Source organism: Myotis davidii, unplaced genomic scaffold, assembly GCF_000327345.1.
Source record: "Myotis davidii unplaced genomic scaffold, ASM32734v1 scaffold46, whole genome shotgun sequence".
Classification (NCBI taxonomy): domain Eukaryota; kingdom Metazoa; phylum Chordata; class Mammalia; order Chiroptera; family Vespertilionidae; genus Myotis; species Myotis davidii.
Genome location: NW_006383006.1, coordinates 4,353,119 through 4,360,139, shown reverse-complemented (window position 1 = coordinate 4,360,139; position 7,021 = coordinate 4,353,119).

Genomic DNA, 7,021 nt, shown 5'->3' with positions numbered 1-7,021 from the left:
AGGTCAGGCTGAGGGACCCCTACCCCCAAGTGCACAAATTTTTGTGCACCAGGCCTCTAGTCTATATATAAAAAACCTTATATGCAAATAGACCAAACAGTGGAACAACCGAACAACCGGTCACTGTGACGTGCGCTGATCACCAGGGGGTGTGCGCAGAACATGGTGGGCATTGGAAGTAGGCAGCAGAGCACGGAACATGGCGGGCATCGGCCACGTCAGGATGGTGGAGCAGGTGAGCAGGGGTGCCAGACCAAGGCGGGGTGCTGGTTGCTGTTATCGGGGCGAGCCTCTGGTGATTTCAGGAAAATATTTGCTCCTGCATGCCAGCCCCCACTCGCACCTCTGCCAGCGCTGGAGCCACTGCTCACACCTGTTGCCAGTGCTGTCCACCTCTCTGCTCCTGAGGGGCGATTGAGGTTTGCAGCTGCCTCTTGCACCCACTGCTGGCGATGGCCACGCCCCCACCTGCTGTTGGTGCTAGAGCTGCCACTTGCACCCACTGCTGGCTCCAGCCTGCTCACATGTGCACCTGGTGCCAGAGCTGGAGCCAACGCATCCGTGGCCGGCACCCAGCGCTGGTCCTGATCGCTTGGCGCCGTCAGCGGGTACAAGCAGTGGCTGTCAGCCCCTATCAGCCCTGAGGGCTTCTCCACCTCCCCCTGCTCCTGAGGGGTGATTGGGGCAGCAGGTGCCGCTTGTACCTGCTACTGGTGCTGGCCCCAATTTGTGCCTTTAGCGAGTGCGAGCCAGGCTGGCGCTTTCAGCCCGTGGGAGTCACGGCAGTGGGGGCAGGGCTGCTGGCAGATTGGGGACCAGGGGCTGTGGTGGGAGGGACCAGACAGGGGGCCCGGAGGATGTGCTGAGAGCAACCCCTGTGCCCACTGCAGCCTCACAGCCCACAAATCCATTCAAGGTGCAAAAATTCGTGCACTGGGCCACTACTATGCATATAAGATCTTTGGTTAATCGCTGCCCCTACACCTCCCTCCCCCTTCCCTCTGAGATTTGTCAGTCTTTTCCATGTTTCCATGCCTCTGATTCTATTTTATTCATCAGTTTATTTTGTTCATTGTATTTCTTGTTTATTTTGATTTTTAGATTCAATTGTTGATAGATACGTACTTATTGCCATTTAATTGTTCATATTTTTTATCTTTTTTTTCCCCCTTCCTTTTCTGCTTCTTCTTAGAGAGGGAGAGAGAGAGAAACATCAGTGATGAGAGAGAATCATTGATCGGCTGCCTCCTGCACACCCCCTACGGGATATCGAGCCTGCAACCCGGCCATGTGCCCTTGACCGGAATCGAACTTGGGACCCTTTAGTCCGCAGGCCAACCCTCTATCCACTGAGCCAAACAGGCTAGGGCAGTGCAATCTACATATATAAAAGCCTAAGCGACCAGCTGACTGGCCGGTATCTATGATGTGCACTGACCACAGTGGGGTGTCTGTGGCCATGGGCCATGCATATATACACACAAGGTTCTTGGTTGATTACTTCCCATCCACTCACCCATCCACCCTTTCTCTGATGATCAATGACTCTGAGCATTTTTTCATATATCTCTTGGCCATCTGTATGTCCACTTTGGAGATGTGTCTACTTAGGTCCTTTGCCCAATTTTTAATTTGATTGTTTGTCTTCCTTTTGTGTTGTGTAAGTTCCTTATGTATTTTGTATATTAACGGACATAGCAGAGTCCAAGGGTGAAGCAAGTTTTAGGAAAGGTAGAGTGGTCAATGGTGTCAAATACCTTAGGACAAACACTGTAAACTTAAGGATAAGAATTGAAGAGTGATTATTGGATTTGGCCACTAGAAATTTCATTGGTTACCTTTAAAGATAAAGAACATTTTAGCCCTGCCCGGTGTGGTTCGGTTGAGTGTAGTCTCATGCACTGAGAGGTCCCTGGCTTGATTCCCATTGCGGAGCATACAGGAAGCAGCCCGTTGATCTTTCTCTCCTTCTCTCCCTCTTCCTCTCTCTCTCTAAAAAACAAAATTAATAAAACATATATAAAAAAGGAGATTTTAGTGCAGAGATGAAAGTGCAGTACAAATGCCTATAGTTGTAGTCGTGAAGAGTTTAGCAGGGAAAGGAGGAAAAAAGAGTGGGTACATAGCTTGTGGGATGTGGTAGAATTGAGGAAATTTTTTTAGGTGAGGGAAGAGCTGAACATATTTATAGACTAAGGAGATGTAGTTAGAGGAAAGGGAGATGTTGTGGGTGGGAAAAATAGTTAATTGAAGGCTTTATAGGAGGTTGGGGGTTCTAGGCTTAAGAGTCAGGGTGGGGATTAATTTTAGAAAGGTGAGATACCCCTTTAAGATGAACAGGAAGGAGGCAAGAATGGCTGAGGACATAGGAGTAGGAGAAATAGGAACTTTGGAGGTGATTGTGCCTGATGGACACTTTCAGCTATGTGACTTTGCTGTGAAAGAGTATTAATGCTTACCTTGCTTGTCTCATAGACTTGATGTGAGTTAAAAATGAAATAAGTGTATGTTGAAATGCCTTAGAAATTTAAAATGCTACACATATCTGTAGCCTATTGCTCTTAGTCAGTCTTTGAGAAAGCCGTTTACCTTGTATAGAGTATATAAAACTTACTAAGTCAAAATGCTCCAAACAGCAAGAAGTTGCAGAGGCTTTTGGTGTTTTAGGACCATAATGTTTGGTAGTCTTAAGTCTCTGAGTCTTTATCTAGTTTCTAAAAAGGTTTCTTTACAGGTCAGGAATGTTTTAATAAGTACTGCTGCTGACATTAGCACCTGAAATAATTTAAAATTGTGATGGTAGGAATAATTAAGGGAAATGTGTGGGAAGAAATCTGCCTAGAACAAAGTAAAGTGAATTTTCAGTGTTTTAAATTTGGCACAAGACAGCAGGTATTCTGCGTTCTCATATGTGTCTTTTGCTAGTTCACTTCTCATAAGTTTTGAAAAACTAGGCTTCAGTTTTGTTTATGAACTCCTTGGATTCATGATTAGCTCTTTCCTACTTTATTTATACACTAGTGGCCCAGTGCATGAAATTCATGCACATTAAAAGGGAATTAATTAGAGGAAATATTTTAATATTGCTGTTTGCCCTTTCTCTATAATAGAAGTGTCAGAGATGAAAGAAAATTAGTAAAATGTATATGAAAATCTCCTTTCTGTCAGAGTCTGGGGTGCGCCATGGGACCTAGAGTCAAGTCCTCGTGCACCACCCTTGCATGCTTTGAAAACACAGGAGACCCAGACCCGGCTGGCCCCACCCCCGTCAAGCACTGCCAGGCGAGGGGGTGCGGCCTGAGGTCTCCTGGTCTGGCGCCAGGGTGGAGGGTACGGCCTGGGGTCCCCCATCAAGCCCTGTTGAGCAAGGGGTGCAGCCAGTTTTCCCCATCAAGCCCTGCAGGGTGAGAGGGGTGGCCTGAAGTCCCTCGCTCCAGCCAGATGCCAGGCAGCCTCAGGTCCCTGCTGTTCAGTCGTGATGTTAGGGCGTCCTGGCTAATTTGCATATCCCTCTATTATTAGTATAGATGTGACCTCATTAAACTTAGGCATAGTTTTTATCATGTGTAGGAAATCTGTCACATGGTATGGAGTAAAAAAATAGGTCTGCATTGTGCTTTTCTTAGAACTCTAAATTCCTTCAGCATTTCCATTAATTTGCTCTTATCATAACTCCTGGGCTTCTGTTTACAATTTCTGGGTGCTGAGGATGACTATAGAAAATCACATGGTTGCCCACCGGTTTGGCTCAGTGGATAGAGCATCGGCCTCTGGACTGAAGGGTCCCAGGTTCAATTCCGGTCAAGGGCATGTGCCTTGGTTGTGGGCACATCCCCAGTAGGGGGTGTGCAAGAGGCAGCTGATCAATGTTTCTCTCTCATCGATGTTTCTAACTCTTTTCCCTCTCCCTTCTGTAAAAAAATCAATTAAAAAAAATCACGTGGTTGAGCTAATTGTTCCATTACTGATAATACGGTTAGTCTAATTTGGCTCTTGGTGTTGTAATTATCCATGAACATTTCATAGGTTATTGACTCTTACTTGTTTTCCACACATAGAAATGTATGATATTTTTTGTTTCTTTTTGTATCCTTGTTCATTTATTCAAATACAGTGTGGAGCAAATGTAGTTTTACAGTTGTGAGTACACAAAACACAGAGTTTATTCTTGTATTATTCTTCATTATTGTATCGTTTTTCCACATGAACAACTGTAAACCTACTTTGTCTCACCCTGTATATTTGAGTGTCTATTATGTGCTGGCCAATATGTTAATGAGTAGAAACTTTTCAGAGGGAGACATTAACTGTCAAATACAGTAACAGTGTCAAAACAGTGTATCTTGGTATAGAAAAAGAAAGACAGGAAAAATTTTCATTTGATTTGATGATTAAGTAGTCATGGTGACCTTAAGAGCAGTTTTCAGTAGGAGGTTAACGGTGGAATCCCCTTTATAGCTGGTGAAAGAGTAAATGGCAAGTGAAAAAGGAAGGACAGAAGAGGGGGAAATGGGGAGTGAGAGGGGAAATACAAAAAGAAAATGAGAAGGGGAAAGGGGGAAGGAAGAGAGGGAGAGTTGGGAGAAGGAGGAAGTAAATAGGAAAGGGAGAGGGAAGGAGGGACAAAGAGAATAACTCCCCCCCCCCACCCTTCCCCCCCCCCCCCCCCCACTTGGGAGAATAACTTCTTTTTGGGAAGGTTTGCTGAGAAGAGAAAGAAGAGACTGGTTGGGAGCCAGGAAGGACTTTCTTTTTAGGATAAAATCTGACTTAGTATATGTGCTGAGGGGGAAGGTACCAACAGGAAAGGAAAGGTTGAAGATTCAAGATATGGTATGGCTGATAGAACAAGGTGTTGAAGGAGGTAGAAAGGAGTTGGGAATCACTGTGTGGGTAAAGGGTACAGGTGGATGGGCTGGCTTTGAACAGGAGGAGGGACACCTAATTTTCTAGGACCGAAATAAAAATATGTAAGGAGAGGTTGATTGAAGTAAAGGACCTGGGCAGGGGATGACTAGGGGACTTGAGAAAATGATTGAAAGAGTTGTTGAGGGGAATGGGAGAGAGGGATTTATCAAGTTTATTTGAAAGGACTAAGGTTGGAGACCTTATAGTGGTATCAGTGTATCTGTGTGTTTTTTTAAAAATATATTTTATTGATTTTTTACAGAGAGGAAGGGAGAGAGATAGTTAGAAACATCGATCAGCTGCCTCCTGCACACCTCCTGCTGGGGATGTGCCCGCAACCAAGGTACATGCCCTTGACTGGAATCGAACCTGGGACCCTTCAGTCCGCAGGCCAACGCTCTATTCACTGAGCCAAACAGGTTACGGCTTGTGTGTTTTTTCTTTATAGTAGCTCAGTTCTCAGAACCAGTATTGACCTGGAGCTATTGTTTTGTGGTCAGGTTCAGATAAAGGGGTACAAATCTGTAGTTGCTGCTAAGAGATTTAGATGTCTAACCATAGGATCTGGATTAGGGGGAATCAGAAGATTTGAGGGACAGGAAGTTTCTATAAAGCCACAGAGTAAGTATGGTCAGAATAAGAACTATTAATCAAGCAGAAGTAGTTTCTTTCTTTTTTAAAATTGATTTGAGAGAGAGAGAAACATCAATTTGTTGTTCCACTTATTTATGCATTCATTGGTTGATTCTTGTATGTACCCTGACTGGGGATCCAACCTGCAATGTTAGCGTTTCTGGACGACACTCTAACCAACTGAGGTACCTAGCCAGGCCAAGGGGGAGCAGTTTTAAATGATGACAAGATCCAAAATAAAGAACTGAAGAAGATGCCCTGGTCGGTTTGGCTCAGTGGATGGAGTGTTGGCCTGCGAACTGGAGGGTCCGGGGTTCGATTCCGGTTGAGGGCATGTACCTTGGTTGTGGGCACATCCCCAGTGGGAGGTGTGCAGGAGGCAGCTGATTGATGTTTCTCTCTCATCGATGTTTCTAACTCTCTATCCCACTCCCTTCCTCTCTGTAAAAAATCAATAAAATATATTTAAAAAAAAAAACTGAAGAAGAGGTGCCTAAAATACAGTTGAGCTAAAAAAAACTTTGGAACTATGAATTCTATCTAATATACAGTCATTTGATGGGTCTTCATGGCCATTGAAATTTCTCATGATTGTGATAGGAGAGAAGATTGAAGTAGGCGTCCAGGTCTTCAGTGAATGAGAGGGTACAGATAGAGTATCAGAAGATGTTCGTGATAAGAAGATACATCTTGAAGGTGGGGCCATAAAGGAGGATGCTTATGATCTGGAAGCTGTAATAATGTTACAGAAGACGGAGAAGACCAAGCAATGATTAGAGAGATGGAGTTACATTTATTATTATGCGCGGGCCCAGAGAAAAATGTCTCTTGAATTCTAGGCAAAGTCACACAGGAAGTTTCTTGTATTTATACCTTTTTACCCTCTTTGTCTCCCAAATATGTGGTTTTCCGGTCCCCTTTGCAAGTTCTTAAAGAGCCCCTATGTGCTGGGGCTTTGAGACCTCAAGCAAAGGCTTGGCCTGGTGCCAGCACTGATACCTTCATCTGGGGAAGGTTTAATGGACTCTCTGAAATGGGAGTGGTCAGTGTATGCTTAATTTCTAGTTCTTTTTCACAACTTCGAGGGTCTCAGTAGACTTATTGAGGATCTCATTAAATTTATCGGCGATCTCACTAGATTTCTTGAATGTCTCAATAAGTTTATCAGCGGTTTCTAGAAAATTCTTGAAAAACCTTAAAAGTGTGGTTTTGAACTCTATATCCAGTCGTTTGCTTTCCTCCATTTCTGTCATTTATGACCTGTTTCTTTGTCTCTGCATATTTTATGCTTCCCTGTGTTGATAGAGTGACTTTCTGTGCTACGTGTCCTATAGGACTCAGTTGCTCAGCCTCCCCAATTACCTGAGGTGGACGCTCTTGGTGCATCCTCTTGTGGGTTTTGTGCACAGTCTTGTTGTTGTTAAGCCTAGATTGTTGTAGGTATCACTGGGAGGAATTGACCTCCAGGCCTTCCCTTTAG